Source organism: Electrophorus electricus, chromosome 4 (genome assembly GCF_013358815.1).
Source record: "Electrophorus electricus isolate fEleEle1 chromosome 4, fEleEle1.pri, whole genome shotgun sequence".
NCBI classification, from domain to species: domain Eukaryota; kingdom Metazoa; phylum Chordata; class Actinopteri; order Gymnotiformes; family Gymnotidae; genus Electrophorus; species Electrophorus electricus.
In genome coordinates, this window is record NC_049538.1 from 29,611,378 (window position 1) to 29,629,360 (window position 17,983).

Below are 17,983 nucleotides of genomic sequence, written 5' to 3' on the forward strand. Positions count from 1 at the left end.
TCATCTCTCACGGAGCAAGGATATGTAGGAGAAGCCCAATCAGAGTCACCTCACCTTCAGTGTGTGTGTGTGTGTGTGTGTGTGTGTGTGTGTGTGTGCGTGTGTTATCAGAGCCATAGTGGGGATGGGGGAAGACTGTAGGTAGTGTGTTCCCCGAGGATCAGCCCAGGGGGGCTGCGACAGCTCACACGCTGTCTTCCTCTCCCTGTAGGAATGGATGAGACGTCCCCACAATGGATGAGACGTCCCCTCTTCTCACCTCAGCTAGAGCCACAGAAGCATTAAGGATCACCCAGGACGCAGCATTTCAAAATGGCTAAAGCAGAAACCCACAAATCACACATAATTTTTCTATTAGTCCATTAGGCCTTAAGTGAGTGTTTAGGTTTGAGGTATGAGTAGGAGATGTTCCTCAGTTTCTTGCTGTTGTTGTTATTATTAACTTCCTTCAGCTAAATAAAATGATTCAAAAATTATTTTTAGATTTATTCTTTACAAGCTCACAGAATACAATGCGAGTTTTGTGGATGGACCAAAATCAAAAAGGAATCCTAATAAAGTCCCCTGACGGCAGCTCGGGTGCTACTCAGTGCTGGTTTTGGTTGTTGGGCGGACTCAGTAAAAAACAAGAAAACAAAAACAAAAAAAATCCTTGTAAATATACATCTGTCAGGGTGCAATCAGTGAGTGAAAGACCATCGACAGATCATAACGAGGAAATGGGTACCCGTTCTCTAGAAGTCCTAACGACCAGCTGAATAAACACTCCACTCTTTCTTTCTTTTGAACACTTTGCCTGAGCATTCCATCTCTCCCGCCTGTAATTTCTATTCCCTGAAGAGGGAAGACTCTGATGTTTTCTCTCTCCTTGCATTTCGCCACTCCTCGTTTTTCTGACTAAGGAAACAGATGACAAGGAGGGAGCGGAGCGTCAGGATCTCCAGGTATGACCTTCGGAGGAGCTGCACATTCTGTCTGTGTGCCTGCACCTTTCTGTACTCCTTTCCTCTCTCTCTCTCTCTCTCTCTCTCGCACTCTCTTCCTCTTCCTCTCCTGCCGCCCCTGCACTAAATGATGGAGATGAGGCTTCATTGGAAGTGACACCTCAAAGGGCTAGAAAAAGGTTACAGCGGCTGACACCATGACACGGGTGCATTATTTATCTCCATCTCCCCGCGGTGCTGCAGCCGCTTAATTGGTGAAATGTGGCATTTTTATACATCCTGGGAGCAACATAAACACACACACATAGAGACCCCTCTCCCATAATTTCAATGTAGGAGGACGCAAAAACATCCAATGCAGAATTCCACTTGAAAATATAAAACTAAAGATTTAAAAGTGTTCTAAATTAAAAAATCTAATAATGCCAGATCACTGGCGTCGGCAGCAGACATGGTTCAGTCCAACGTTTCAGTCAGACGTGGCTCAGTTCGACTTCAGACTTTTTCAAGGCGTTGTGTTCTTCTGGAAACCTCCAGGCTACCTGCAGAATAAAGAAGATTCTGGAAGGAAAGGTGTGTAGAGATTAAACAAGGCTGATGAGGGAGTCTTAAGACAAATTCACTTCAGGAGCCACCTGGCTTTGTGCGAGTCCCCCAGTGATGACGCTTTCCTGTGGTGGAGGTGTGTGTGTGTGTGTGTGTGTGTGTGAAGCCATCACACAGTGCTGAAGGAGTGAGAACCAAAGGGCAACCCCTGGCCCCTCTACCGCAGATTAGCCTCGGCTCTCGATACTTCACACCCTCCCGCTGCGCCGTTCTGTCTTCTGGTCCTCTGGAGGCTGTGCTTCAAATAAATCTGGAATTCTCTCATCCACAGACAGAAATAGAAGACACGAGATGCACGTAGAGCAGACTGTGCTGGGAAAAATGGATACGCGGATTATAATGAACAAATTGGGCTGGGTAATGACGACAAATAATGAATCGCATGGGATGATGAGCACGCAAAACATTTCCCAGACTAACACAGACTTCCGGGAACCAGTCAGTTTGGAGTCTTGGTACTGATGCAGTTCCATATCAGGCTGCTGTTAAAACTAATATGTGTGCAAAACCTTAATTTAAAATCAGTAACTTGGTTATTCCGCATACCATTAAAAAGGCACAAAGCTGTTATCTTTAGATCTTTAGACAAACTATATGTTCATTAGTGACTGAGCAGGTGTTTGTTCAATTATTTGATCTCACTGAATCTCTACCTCATTTCTACCTCAATCATGTAGCGTATTATGTTCAGTTCCATAAAGTATTGGAAGTTTTAAGCAATAAAATGACTGTTTTCACAATGTTTTTGTTTCAGACTCTGGTAAAAGTACACAAAGTGTGTTACAGCTGTTGACATGCAAAACTGCAGTCTTTGAGTAAAGAACCAAGTCCCCAGTTACAGTCATTCACTCAACAGTATGTCGGTTGGGGATGTCAAATGTACTCAGTTCTTGGGAACTCAGTAATGCGACGACACGCGCTCCCTTTATCAAAGACGTCACACACTGTTAATGAAAGCATTCCAACGCGTTCCGACGCACGACCGCATGTAAACAGGGCTGGCGGAACGCAGGTGCACGGACTGCTTCAAATTACATTTGGCGAGCACCGCAACAAGCCACGGCCAGGCCCAACATCTGTCGCCCCTGATCCACGTCGCACTGATCCAGAGTCAATTATAAAAGCGTTAGCACCCCCACCGCGCTAAATCGCCACCCATTAGGAACCATCACAGCTCCGGGACTGCACGTGGAACTAATCTAAGGCAGGGCGTGCAAAGAGAGCTGACGGTCATTCTCAGGGATATTGATAGGCTCGCGCATGCACAGCTTCCTTACGTGAATACAGAGAGAGAGAGAGAGAGAGAGAGAGAGAGAGAGAATGATGTCACGCCCTGCTTTGACAACGAACCGAAGAGCACGCGCTCAGATTGAGCCACTTTGACAGGCCTTTGAAGGAAAAAAAATACAAAACAAAATCACACAAGACAAGCTAACGTGGTTCAAAATTTTGCAAACATATACACTTTAAAGGAAAGTGGCACACAAAAAAAGCCCGATCTACGCCGTTCAAAGATTAGATTTTCTTTTTGATAACAACAAAGCTGCACGCACTCGCATACACACGCGTGCAAAATTATTGCCGCGCGCACGCCTCGTGGTCTGGTTTTGCGAGAAAATGAGAAGAGGTGTCAGTGAGACGGACGAGCGATGCGATGCGATGCCATCAGAAACGGCCACACTTGCACAGGGCGCAAAACAAGCTGTTTCTTATCGCGACCTCTCCCTCGGGAGCCCAGTCACTGCGACCAGAGCTGGGGCCACAGACTCAGCGTGCAAATGACATTTGATAGTTAGCCGTCTTCTTTATTCATGTTTGTGTGGTTTCACACGTTGACACTTCAGGCTTTTGTCACACACAGCACAGCACAGCGTATGACAGCTTTCTGCAGAATGTAACATTTGGGTTGTGGAAAGATGGTTCCAGTGATCTCCATTTGTGGTCAGTTACAATGAGGAAATGTCAGCAAATGAAAAAAAATATCAGATGGCTAGTTCTGGGAGGTTTATTTGTAATTGGAAAAAAGGTTAGTCTGTATATTCATTCCTGGATGACAGTCAGGCTTTCTTTTTCTTTTACCCTTTTTTAACACTCTCACGTCTGATATTTTTAAACCACTTCTTAATCACCAGTGATTAAAAAAAAACAAAAAACGAATTACCATTTCAGGAATAAAATATATAAACCAACAAATAAATGCATTTTGTCCCAATGAAAACCCCTAGCAGTGACCCTGCATCCTGGCCTCATTACTGTAACCTTTCAGGACTGTACTCCAGGGGGCGCTGCAATAACCTGACCTTGTGTGCTGACCCCATCCCCTTGATGAACGCAGACAAGGACACAGAAGCATGTCTGTGATGGTACGAGTGGCCAGGTTATGCGGAACCGGAATATTTCCGGCATACCAATGAAAACTCTGCAAACGCCTGTGAAAACCTTACAAAGACCTCCACAGAAACGGAACAAGCAGTTAATATTCAGTCACAGGTGTAGAGAAGTCCTAAACCCGTCCTTCTCAGAATCTGCCATCCTCAGGGCCAGTAGACAATGGAGCTCCAATCAATAGAGCTGTCATTGAAAAGCCAGCAAACGGATTGGAAGCACGCGGATGCCATGGCAACAGACCTGACTAACTCTCCAACTTGAGGAACACTTCCACCGATGCAACGTAATTACACAAATGGAGTTCTTCCTCTTGGCTGGCAGTTTGCCCACTCCACACTTTGTTTTGACAGAATGTTGTTTTCACGATGATACAGCTAAATAACTCAAGAGATATTCATATTGTGAATACACGGCTACATAGCTGTATACTGGAAGAGGCAATATAATAAGATAAATCGTCTGTATAAACAGGTATGTGTTTCATCCTCATCAGATCCACTGCATGAGAACGTCTTAGCAAACTCTTCAAAGCAGTGAACCCTGATCTAACCCCAAGAAGTTTTATAAAGTCACCACGTGTGACTATCAATTAAATGTTTGTACAGAAACTCAGAGAAACTCATTATGGCTAAATATTGTGGTGTTCAGTGGCAAAAACAGGAACCTGAGACCCTAGTCATGTTTTTGTTCTTTATTAAAGAAAAGGGAAAACACACTTATACCAGCCTTTAACGAGGCTGCAGAACTTACAGAACCCCGAGAACTGAAACAACTATTAGCAGAATCCAAATTTAGCCTCCATCTTAAAACAGAAGACACTTAAAGGACAAAGAACCCCGAACATCTAGTGCTTAGAATCTGCTGGGAAAGGAAAACTAGTAGATGTGTCCACCACCACCATCATCACCAACATCATCATCACCAACACCATCACTCGTTCTACCACCACCATCAACATCACCACTACAACTGCCACAAACACCTCTGCCTGTATCTGTTCATTTAGATCTCTTCAGTCTCTGCTTGTAGTAGTACAAGAATATCTGTGAAGTAAAGTTACTGATGTCGGCCTCCACAATGCTCCACAATGAGTTAAGAAAGTCTTTTGCTAGTTGCCTGCCAGACTTGCTGGGGCCTGGTCTGTGCTCTCAGCTCTGTGCTCTCAGGTCTATGCTCTCAGGTCTGTGGTCTGTGGTTTGTAGTCTGTGGTCTGTGGTTTTTGGTCTGTGCTCTCAGGTCTGGGGACTGTGGTTGGTGGTCTGTGCTCTGTGCTCTCAGGTCTGGGGACTGTGGTTAGTGGTCTGTGCTCTGTGCTCTCAGGTCTGGGGTCTGTGGTATTTGGTCTGTGGTTGGTGGTCTGTGATTTGTGCTCTCAGGTCTGGGGTCTGTGGTTTGTGGTCTGTGATTGGTGGTCTGTGCTCTGTTCTCGCAGGTCTAGGTACTGTGGTTGGTGGTCTGTGCTCTGTGCTCTCAGGTCTGGGGTCTGTGGTTTGTGGTCTGTGGTTGGTGGTCTGTGATTTGTGCTCTCAGGTCTGGGGTCTGTGGTTTGTGGTCTGTGATTGGTGGTCTGTGATTTGTGCTCTCAGGTCTGGGGTCTGTGGTTTGTGGTTGGTGGTCTGCGGTCTGTGCTCTGTGCTCTCAGGTCTGGGGTCTGTGGTCTGTGGTCTGTGGTTGGTGGTCTGTGCCCTGTGCTCTCAGGTCTGGGGTCTGTGGTCTGTGGTCTGGTGGTCTTCCTGAACCATCCCCACTGACACAGACAAATGGGAAGTTTCTGTGTTGTCCTTTACCCTTTCCATCATACTGTCACCTGGGAGAGTGAACACCAGGCTGAGCTTTGTTTCAAAAAACAACAGCTTACCCTTAGCCAATGCTGGAAGGGTTGCTGGTGTGTGTGTGTGTGCGTGTGTGTGTGTGTGTACTCTAGGGAGTTCTCAGCACTTGAGATGTGGAGATATGGAACGAGGCATTAATTGAGCTGCCTGCAGAGGGAATATCGAAGGGAAGAGCTCATTAAAAATTATTATTAAAGAAACAAGCCGCACTCACGCGTGGCCAAAACATTGTGAGAGAGGCAGGAAACAGCTCGTTTTGTTCTGCCACAAGGATGTGTGCTTACATCAAGCACACAGTTAAAGTCACACCGTGAACAGGGGCTCAGCCCAAACGCATACAAATAAAACCGTTTTTCCCTTCAAATTAACTCAGGCGTGAGGGGTTTTTTTTTGGAATGAACATTAGACATTAGGCAAAGAAATCTAATTATGCCTAAACATGGGCAGAAATGACTGTCAGTGCAAAAGTTTTTGTTTATGTGTAAGGGAATCTCTTCAGATTCTCCCACTTTGGCTAGTTAAAAGGCAGCACAGTCACACAAAGGCCAGAGAAAACAATGAGTGCTCACAATCACCCAGAAAAGCTTTGAAGTCACTTCCTGTTTACGGGGGCGTGACTGCAAAGCGACTGCCCCCTAAAATGCTCAACAAAACAGGCACTTGGGCCCGCACACAGCATAATAGACCGACAAACCCCGTTGTCTTGCATTACACACTAATTGCAGTAATTCACAAGAAAAGCACAGATGAAAGTAATTATTCATTATTACTGGGTCATTATTCACAATTTAACTATACATAGTTAATCAAATGTGTTCTACTTAACTGCATTGTGCCAGTGACTTTTGGAGACTTTTCAGAACAAGGGCAATATTTCACTGCCTAAGAGTGGGTGGCGCCGTATTGAACAGCCTCTTGTACTCAGATGTAATTTGGCACGGTGATATGAACATTGAAACATTGTGTTAAGAAAATTAGGTCTTAAAAACATTAATAAAGTTCTTAAGGAAATTGGAGTCAGGTCATCCCACAAATCAATAGCCATCAAGTGTGTGAAAACTGCAGAAACTGACAGATATCCTACTTTAAAAACTAGAATTATGGCACTGCCAAACATGACAGATACACTGAGTATATTCGATAGCTGCACTAAATAGAACGAACATACATTTTACAGTCAGGTTTAAGGTTATTAACACCCTCCCACTACTGCACTCATGACTATGTTCTGAAGCCAGTTGCCTGACCGTACCGGGGTCCTGTATTCTGTGCATGCTAGGTCAACCTCAGCTGGCCTCTTTCGCGAGAAAGCTGGATGCAGTTACACTTGTACTGTAAAAGCACTAGTGTAGGTTGTAACTTCCAATTACAGCATGAAGCAAAATTCATATATTCATACACAATATCCAGACATCACCCCCCGTGTGTGTGCGTTTTTAAAAAGAGCTCATTCATGAAATAAGTGTGTGAAAACACAGAACATTGGGTGGATATGGGAGAACATAGAACAAGCCCACCACGCCTTTAACTTTAAATACGCAGAGCTAACAGCTAACCTGCACACACAGCTATATAGTAACTGTACTGTATAATATATATGTAAAATTCCAAGGGTGTTAGGAGACACGTGTACCTCATCCTCAGTCTGGACAAACACTTCACAGAATGGGATTCGATTGCATCACCAAGTGTTTCCAAATGAATAAGGCCTTAGATATCTTACTGGTGGTGACATTCCCAACACAGGCGATCAAATGCCTGAAACACAGCTGAGAAATTATGCTACACATTGGATACACATGCTGTTACATGTCGGTTATACAGACTGTTACACAACAGTTACATGCACTGTTACACATGGGTTCAGCACGGTTTCCGGCATGAACGTTAAAAGCTGCGCTGAAATGTTTTCTAGTACGATCTCAGATCTTTTCTTCAGATCTGTTTCATACACACACCTGCCTTCTCAGTCAGTGTGTGTGTGTGTGTGTGTGTGTGTGTGTGTGTGTGTGTGTGTGTGTTTGAGAGAGAGACAGAGAGAGAGAGAAAGAGAGAGAGAGAGTGCAGAGTGGGTGTTGTTTTTTTTTTACAGTTTTTAAAATATATTTTAAAATACTTAAAAAAAAAGCTTTATTGAATGTCAAATCATACATAGAAATACAGTTTTGCAGATGCTATTTAAAAAACATTAATGCTTTCATAGTTATCAGCACCTATTTCACTGAAAATCGGTTAGGTTAAACATACTCTTCTTTACACCCTTGTATAACCAGGTCATGTGCAATATGCAGATTGACACAGGGAGTGATACAGGGAGTGACACAGGGAGTGACAGGGAGTGATATAGGGAGTGACACAAGGAGTGATACAGGGAGTGACACAGGCACATGTCAGTAAACCCACCTGAAACCAAAGGGGCTCCCTTACTGAGGTGAAATTAAGGGACAGTTGCGTGTTGTCTATATGGGGAGGGCAGAGTCTAGATGACTCTGGAATGGGCCTTTGTCTCCATAGTTGTGTGTTTTTTTACATTGTTTTGTAGAAAAGCCTTTTTAGGCTCAAACTACTGTCTAATTGGCTGGAAGAAAAAGAGGGGGAGGGAGAAAGAGAGAGAGAGAGAGATAGCATACAGGAATATCATTGCATGTATCCACTTCCTAGTTAATCTGATGTTCTATGTTTTATTGCTTTCTTCCATTTCCACAAGTAGAAATGCATTAGTTGTGATTACACACTGAGACTCTTTCTGAGATTCAGTCTAGAGAATAACACCCAGAGGAATAGGAAAAGTACAACCAATTTGCATCTATTGTACTTGGTGAGGTATACAGTATGTAGCCCCCTCAGAACTCGTTTGATGCAAAAAAAAAAGCAAGAAATTCTCTGCCGTGGGTCTCTCTGCCATTCAAGGTTGTGTGATTTCTGCAACTCTGCTGCTTGTAAAGGAGACATCATGTCTCTATGAAGAACAGGCAGAGAGTGGCAGCACATGTGGGGCACATGATGGTGGTCTGAGTCCTGGCTAATGTGCTCCCGCACTCACGCTGAGCTCGGCTCGTGGACGCATCCCCACTGTAGGCCATTTCTCACCACACGGCAGGATGAAGCTGGACACTTCCGCATCTGTGCGTTTATGTTCATGGATTGTGCCGTGCGCTCTCTTTCTTTGATGTGCTGCTCTCTCATGCCTGGGATCCCCTCATAGAAGCCCTCCATGTTTCAGTGACGTCTCTCTCCCATACACTCTCTCTCTCTCTCACACACACCTAACCCACACGTTGTATCTAAGTTATTAACAAATACACTTTGGCTGTATTTCCTGGTATCTTTTACTGATTTCCCAAAGACTGACCAAGCAGTAGTGACCAAATTCTTCAATTTACTTTGTTTAAAAAGAGGTTTTACTATTACGTATGTTTTAATAGTCCTAAAGATAAATGTTATTTGGTAATGTGTCTCATGAAGCAGTTACAGTCTAGTTAGCTGCAAGTCTACTTTGAAGAAAGACCAGTTTGTTACTACAGAATCTTCTTTCTGTTGTAAATAAGACTTACCACTCCAGTGTACTGCGCACACTGAGGTAGCTTTTGGGGTCATGTCAATCCACATGTAGACAGTATATTCAGCTGACACTTTTATCCAAAGCAATTATGTCTGAGTACATTTTGAGCAAATGAGAGTTAAGGATCTTGCTCAGGGGCTCCACAGTGTTAACTTGGCAGTGGTGGGACTTAAACTGGCAACCTTCTGAGCCCTAGTCAAGCACCTTAACCACTGAGCCACCACTGCCCAGTCATGCACGCTTTCTCTATGGCTTAAAAGTCCTTTATTTTGGGCAGTGTCGTCACACAAAGCGCCTGCCGTAGAAAGGGTTGCGTAAGCTGAGGCGAGGTGGTCTGGAGGGGAGGTGAAGCACACATGTGGTGATGAGGCACGAGGCAGAATGCCACATGTGGCTGTCCCGCACACCTTCTTCTGCATCTCCACCCCTCCATCTTCTCTGTAGAAAAGGTTACTAAATGTCAAATGGAGGGTCTTCATCATCTTCAATGGCCATGCCGGGTACGGTGCATGCATGTGGGGCGTTTGGGGCTGACAGGGAGCGAGGCAGGGGACATGTGTGTGTGTATGTGTGTGTGTGTGTGTGTGTGTGTAAAAGACTTAAGTATAGGACCATAAACATTGCGATAAACTTTAACTTATTTTAAATTTTACATTTCCTGTTCAATACGCAGTAATTTTAACTTCTCATTCCTGTAAGAGCCATCTGTGTGTGTGTGTGTGTGTGTGTGTGTGTGTGTGTGTGTGTGTGTATAAGACATCACAGCTTCAGTGTCATTTCAGAACAAATCAGGAGTTGGTCAGAGCACCTTCCCCTCACTGCTGACAGCACAGTTTGCGTCTAGACAAATGATTCCTTGATGTCCAGTCATCATACAATATTTCAGGTTATTCGTGCGATGATGAGGTTAGGAATGACAAGATCAAACCTGAAGAAGTGCATTCTGGGTGTTGAATTAGGATGAATAATAATTTGAATCTGCATATGCTGTGAGAAGCAAACATCTGTAGTGTTCAGAGCGTAGAACATCATCCAGGAATTACTGATCAGTTATTTTAAACCTTTTGCGAGGGTAGGAACTGTGTACTGTTTTGTTTTTATTTTTAATTTTTTTTAAGTTTAACATTTTCTCATTTAAAAAATGAAATGATTATGATTTTTTAGAATTTAATTTGGAAAGGGCTTTGAAATTGTATCCCAGCAACGCTTTCATGTCTGACTAAAGCTGCGTTTACAAGTTGTGGAAGAAACTTGGAAATGCTTGTAGAAGTAGAATCAGTCATTACATATGCACATGTGTTTCTCTCTCTCTCTCTTTCTCTCTCTCTCTCTCCACCTCCAGCGGAATCAGGGGTTCTCTCAAATACTTACGCAGCCTTAAGCCATACAGTTATTCTCCTCCCCCAAAGAAATACTCCAGCTTCTATTTACCATCATCCATATTTGATGACTTATAGGATTGCTGACCTTTATAGAAATGACAAATTTGAGCCTGATGACAGTTTAACGGCAGCTAAAGGGCTCTTGCAGAAATCAGTGGGTAAGAAAGTAACATTCTAATGCACTGTATCTTCACTCCAGTCAAAACCACGCAATTGCTCCCAATTACTGGGCCTAAATGTGTGTGAGAGCACACACACACACACACACACACACACAAACTGATATATGTAGATATAGATATAGATATAGATATAGATATAGATATAGATATAGATATATACATATGCACATGCCCACTGGATGCCATGTTGAAATAAGATGTCAGGTGGTGCCCACTGACCTGGGGCTTTTCTTGGGGCATAAAGCAACAGACCATGAGTTTGCTTTACCCAGTGACTTCAGACTACTGGTATAACTGGACAGAAGTCTGTGTTCTGTTGACTGAAAAGCCAGAATAAAGATGTCTATCTTTTCCACGGACTCTGTATATGATTTGCACGTAGTGATGCTGTAAGTAGAGATTACATTTCTGTGTTTTCATAAACCAAATCACAATAACCAATTACAGTGTCTGCAAGGGAACTCGACTGTGCTAGAGCTAATTGAAGCCTGCGTAACTTCGTTATCAGCACGTTTCGAGCAGCTCTCTCTCTGTCTCTCTCTCTCTCTCTCTCTCTCTCTCTCTCTCTCTCTCTCTCTCTCTCTCTCTCAGAACCTCATTGGATTTAGCAGACTAGTTTCTCCTAATGTACCTTCTGATATATTTAAAAATATTTCCTTAGCAGCAATAATAATAATAATAATAATAATAATAATAATTATATAATGTGGCCAGATGCATTTGGATCAGTCAAATTATTTATTAGTAGAGGGACAATCCAAAATCGTAGTCAAAACCAGTCCAAAAACAGAGCCAGAGAGAATTAGTCCAGAAGGCAACCAAATCCAAAAGGGGAAATCCAAAGACAAAGTCAAGAAATAGCAAACGGATCAATAAACAAGGAGTACTAGGAACAAAGAATATTGTTCATATGCTCAGAGGAACAGAAGCAACACTTTGCAAAGAGGCGGCTAAATCACAGAACTTAAACAGAGTCACAACAGTGTGTCGCATCAGTATTCGGCAACGGTGATCTCCCCTGGGGATTCTGGGAAATGTAGTGAAGAGCCCTAGTGTTAGCTTGGTTGGTTAGGGCTGCTGGGCCAGCGTGCTGCGTGACAAACAACAACAACAACAACAACAACAACAATAAACAACAACAACAAACAATAATAATAAAACAACAACAATAAGAAGAAGAACTATAACTGCTCCAATAGACTTGTATCACTTAGTGTACCAATGTGGAAAGATGGAACACACCAACGCTACTGTCTGTTCAGTATGTTGTCATTGTCCTTAAGCAAAATGCTATTTGGTATGAAGAAGCTTCAGTTGGCTTTTTGAAGCCCTTCTCTTCTAGACGACTGTTTGTCCACTGGGCGAGACGCATTAAGTTTATGAAGTTTATTCTGGCTGGCCATGGGCATATGCAGCCCAGTCAAGGTCTTCCATATTTACTATACCAGTACATAGACTATAGCATTTACTATATACTTTGCTAGCAACAGGGTATTAATGCACATGAATGTGAAGGTTGGAGAGAACTGGATGAAGGGTACACGACTTTGAGATGTTTTTGACGTTTTCGTGTTGTAGCGCTGCCTATTGACCAAAGTCCCCTGAAATAGATACACGGATCCTCTCTGTATCTGGACTCCATCTCAACACTGGTTTTAACATTCCCTCGTCCACGTCACCTAAAAGTGTCAGCTAAATGCCATAAATGTAAATCCGTTCATACATTACTGGTCCCCATAGTAGTATGCAGTACAGTATCCAGTAAGTCACAAATGCAAACCATATTATGAGGTCAAGTGAGCGTATGAAGGTTGTGCCTGCTTGTGAAAGCTTTCTGCCACTGATGCATAATGGGATGTGGTAGACCAGCTCTGGTCATCTGTTTATCTTTTGTCTACTAGAAAAAATTATTTTGGTTGCGTACTACATATGGCATACTGAATTGGGGCCCAGTCACTATGCAAGTAGTATGTAGTAGACTATTTAAAACCCAGCTTTCATAAGTGTAGGCCAAAACCAATCTTCACAATGCAAAAAAACAAACAAAAAAAACAATATTTTATGCTGTATATGAACATTCAAATGGGGCTTTATGCAGAAACTCCATTTGTTAATTGCTGATGATGTTCATTACTCTAGCATGTTGAGCAGTGTCATATTTAGACTAAAGGCATCTGGTCATATTTGAAAATGTCTCATCTGGATGCAGATTTTTATTAAAATCAAACAATTCAGAAAGAATTAAACTCGGTGCGATGCATGTGTTCTTACTGCAGAGGGTGAGTGAGTTGGATAGCTGAAGCAATAACAAGCTATCTGGGAAAACCGAGGCCATGGGAAGTGTCCAGTCTGCCGTACTGGTTTACTCAGCACCAGTACAGTTATATGGACACACTTTGCAGCATTTCTATGCAAATCGACCATTTCAAGGGATGTCGCAAAACATTCCATAGATGTCTGCTTAATTAAGATACTTTAGGAATCTTGAATGTTTGTTGATTATTTATCGATCAATTATTATGGGCCTATTTTACTCTAAAGAGGCTATTTTTTTAACATTTTGATTTTTATATAAAATCATGTTGATAGCTTGTCCTACTGTCTTAGTTGGCTAATGTTAACTTGCTAGCTAACTAACCTAACTAACAAGTATTGCCAGCAGAGGGAAAACGAGCTAGACAAGATGAATAATGTTAAAATTTCTAAAATAAATTAATATTTAAGCTAAAATCCATACCTTAATGTGTTTCTATCTGAGTTGTTCAAACACCTTTTCCAAAAGAATAGTTAGCTACCCTAGCTAGCAAGCTAGATGTAGCATCAGGGATATCTGTGAAAGCAGGACTGTCTTCTTGCATTTTCAACCAAACACTAAATAAATTAATAAAATAAATCCCATTGCCAAACTAATGACCTTGTAGTTTGTCAGGTGAATAAATGGGAGAGTTGGATGAGTGATGTATTGCAGAAAACAACTGGATCTTTTAACACGGTTTCCATCACTTATATTTATTATTATGAATTTTTGGGCATATCATTATGCTAACATTTCCGGTTCAGGATCATTACAACATTAGCGATCCAATGGTGCTTCCGTCCTCCTTTTGTACTGTAAGTGGCCACATATGATTTCGGTGCTATGCCCTTCCAAGTTGTTTGACAGGACTGCGGAAACGGATTTTAGAAGGACAATTGGAATGGAGCCTTGAGCTGTGTCCCAAACTGTGCCCTGTTCACTATCCCCTACAAGCCAAAATCTGGCTCACTGCATAGGGCACGATTATGGGGAAAAGAGTTAGTGAGTGTTCTCGGCCCATACGTCATGCACAGCTTGAACATCATAACGGTCCATTGTCACATATTCATCTCAAATGTCTTCCTCGGCCCCTGAGGTAATGTGACCTATCAGGTGGCTTGGTAGCTAAGTGGCTAGCTAACCTGTAAAAAATATTTTTAACATTTTAACAATTATTTGACGTGAAAGCTGTCATATCTAGTTAACTGTAAACTCCACCTATGTGATTACAGAAAGAGTTTTGAAAAAAATGAAAGTATCTCTTTAGTTAAATTTGTAACAAGTCTGTGTGTTCTCTGAAGAGATCGCTATATATATATATATATAAAAGGTTGGCACGAATACTCCAAGCAGTGTAGATTTAGGACAGTTTTGGTAACATAGTGCACTAAATGAGCATGACTTTTGTGAGTGATTTGAACCCAAACAGGTGAAGGCTACAGTCAGAGGTCTATTTAGGAAAATAAAAATAAATTAATGTGCGGGTTTTTGAAAGTGGGAAAAGAAAGAGCAAATAAGTCCAAAGTGTTTGTACGTGAGAAGGTAAAAAATGGCAAATATGTTTTAGGCAAAACCAAAACAAGCAAAAAAAAAAAAAGAAATTCTGTGACACCTTTGTCTTAGGTGTCAAAACATGAAAAAACATTTCACGCTTCTTCTGATTTCCCTCTTGTAGGAGAAGCTAAACAGAAGAAGAAAAATAGTACTATTTTTATAACTATTACATACAAACAGTTGTATACAATTAATTACTGATATTCATACTGATAAGAAGAATATTCAGCAAGGGAGACCACTGACATCCTTTCCAAACACACACAAAACATTCTGTAGCTATCACCTCTCGCACGCAGCAGGGAGCGGTTTTGACATGGTGACATGCATGGCCTGTGGCTTCACACTGATGGAACAAAATATGCCACAGCGTCGATTCTTTTGATTTTAAATGGCTTATGGTGTTGAGCTTGGACATTTGGTAAATCGTGTTAATCCCTGCAGTGCGCCTCTTATTTCCCCAAGGAGTAAACGCTCGAGATGCAGTTCCACTGCAAACCAATAAAAATCCTCTTTGCAGCACAGTCACAATTAACAGGACAGTGTGACATCTTAAATGTCTTTGAGAAAATAACACCATCAGAAAACGTCTGCGAAAAATTGGTGCCACAGAGAACGAGCCCACAGGTCTTTCCTGCAATGGTGCCCGTGGTCCAGGCAAGGGTGTACACCCACCCACATCCCCAAAACTTGGTTTGGTTATGACAGCAGAAAGACCGTTGCATAAGCTATTTTAATGATTGCTTGCTGCAGTGGATGCAATTCTCGTTTTTCTTTGGCCCCAAGTTCTTTTAAGAAATGCCCGCAAATGTTTCTGATCGCTGGTTATCCTACGTTACTACAGCATGATGACTTACACTCCAGGCCCACGTTCCTCCTGAAATAAAGGAGACAGAATTTGCCTGCCATCTCTCTCTCTCTCTCTCTCTCTCTCTCTCTCTCTCTCTCTCTCTCTCTCTCTCTCCCTCCCCACTCGCATAGTTTCTGAAATCCTAATTTTGGTTTCATTTTAACCAGGTGTGAATCGCACAGAAATCACGTGACAGATGAGCGTGCAGGCTCGCCAAACCACTTTTACTTTTGAGGCGGCAATGAAGCGCGCGGGGGGGGGGTTAAAGGAAACAATGCGCAGATAATCTCTATAATAACATAGGCTATAAAAATTGGAAATCAAAATCAATTTATGTCAGAGGATATCGAAGACCACGCCCCCCCATCCAACAAGGTTAGTCAGGCCCACCATCACGCGTTGGGTCCAGGTGAGCTTCAAGCCAAAGTTATGGCGACGTTTCAGCGGTGGTTGCCTTCGCTTTGAATATCCAAAACATTAGTATGCTATGCATGCAGAAACCAAACAGAAGTGCGAAGTTAATGAAACTCGTAGCAGCAGTATCTCATGTCTTGGCTGTAGTGGGTCAGGCTTGCGTGGCACAGTTCGTTGCGCAATAGCGGGGTACACGATGCGACTAATCGCTCAGTTTAATTCACATTACCTTCCGCTAATTAAAACTCTTAAAATAAATCAGCCCGGACATCTTGCGTTGTACGTGCGTAATTGTTGGCGACACCAACGCAGGCGAATAACCTCGGAAAAGGAGGCAAAGTGATGTCGAGGCGAAACTACAGCAAGCATATCAAATTCAGGGCGAGATTAATTTAATTTCAGGGCTGCTATAATTACTCTACCATCGTGCGATCACAGGTAGAGCAAATATCTCTATTAAGGTCCCCCATATGGCAATTAAAATTCAACCTGCGGTTTCTCGCCCCCCCCTTCTTTATAACTGTCACTCTCTCTCTCTTGCTGACCCCTCTTGGGTTAAGTATTTCAGAAATTAATATCGTGACGTCGGCTCAAGGATTTCATCCCGTGGAGTACAAGAATAACAGCATTTACGTGCAATATTTAGCATAAAATAAGTGTGTGTTTTCAGTACATATTGACAAGCTGGCATGTCAGTTCTTAATAGAGGCTACATGTGCTGTGAGTCGCGTTTCTTCTTAAGGACACTGCTGAAACAGACTCTCAGTAAGGTAAATATTTTATGTTTAAAAAAAGATTTACCAGATAAATTTGGAGATGGACGTGGCTAGGCCTGATCTATGCTTTGGCTTTTTAATTTTATATAGGCCTTAGGTGTAAAGCAATTCTCTCCAATGTTCTACTACATGTACTACTACAGAAAATGGTCAGCTTTTAAAGTTTAGGTCTACGCCAGACAAATCCTCTGTTAACTTTCGACTTTGGAATGAAATGAACAATTTTTTTCATCTTTTAAATGTAAAAACTAAAAGTTAGGGGATCTAATTTAATGCCCCTTATAGCAGATGAAGGGCAAAATAACTGCCCCTCCCCCTCTTTGTCTGTCTATCCATCTTAAATCGGACGGTGACTCCAGGAGTGTTGCCATATGGCCGTTTTTACGCCGTTACTTCAGGGGCCACTTGCATACAATCACTGCACGAGAAGACCGAGGTCTCTGGTAATTTAGCCCAAGCGGAAAAGATGGATCGCGTGTCAGACTCCAGTCAGCGGACCGGGCTCGTACCCAAAGTCACACCTGGTGCATGCCATAATGCACGATACATGGTGTGCATCTCTCATGACCTCACGGATATCCCTCTCAATGAGTTCCTCTCACAAAATAAATAGAGGCGTGATTTATCCGATTAAAATCTATTAAAATCATTCTATTGAAAATTACTGGGGTTTGATGGCTTAAACGTCTATTGTCCAAATAGTCAGCAACCAGTTTACTCTGGCTTTTCAGCAAAGGCTTTTCTCAGCTGTCTGGAGAAACATACTATCCTTTGGACAGAAAAAATGTGAAAATACTGTGCTGTGGAAACATTTTCAAAGAAATGCACTGCGAGGTTAAAAGGAGTCAGCAGACCAGTGTTGCTTTAGCATCCTTACACCCATGCACAGTCATCACCTGCTCCGTCGCCTGTTCTCCATCACCTGCTCCGTCACCTGTTCTCCATCACCTGTTCTCCATCACCTGCTCCATCACCTGTTCTCCATCACCTGCTCCGTCGCCTGTTCTCCATCACTTGTTCTCCATCACCTGCTCCGTCACCTGTTCTCCGTCACCTGTTCTCCATCAGCTGCTCCGTCACCTGTTCTCCATCACCTGTTCTCCATCACCTGCTCCGTCACCTGTTCTCCATCACCTGTTCTCCATCACCTGTTCTCCATCACTTGCTCCGTCGCCTGTTCTCCATCACGTTCTCCAT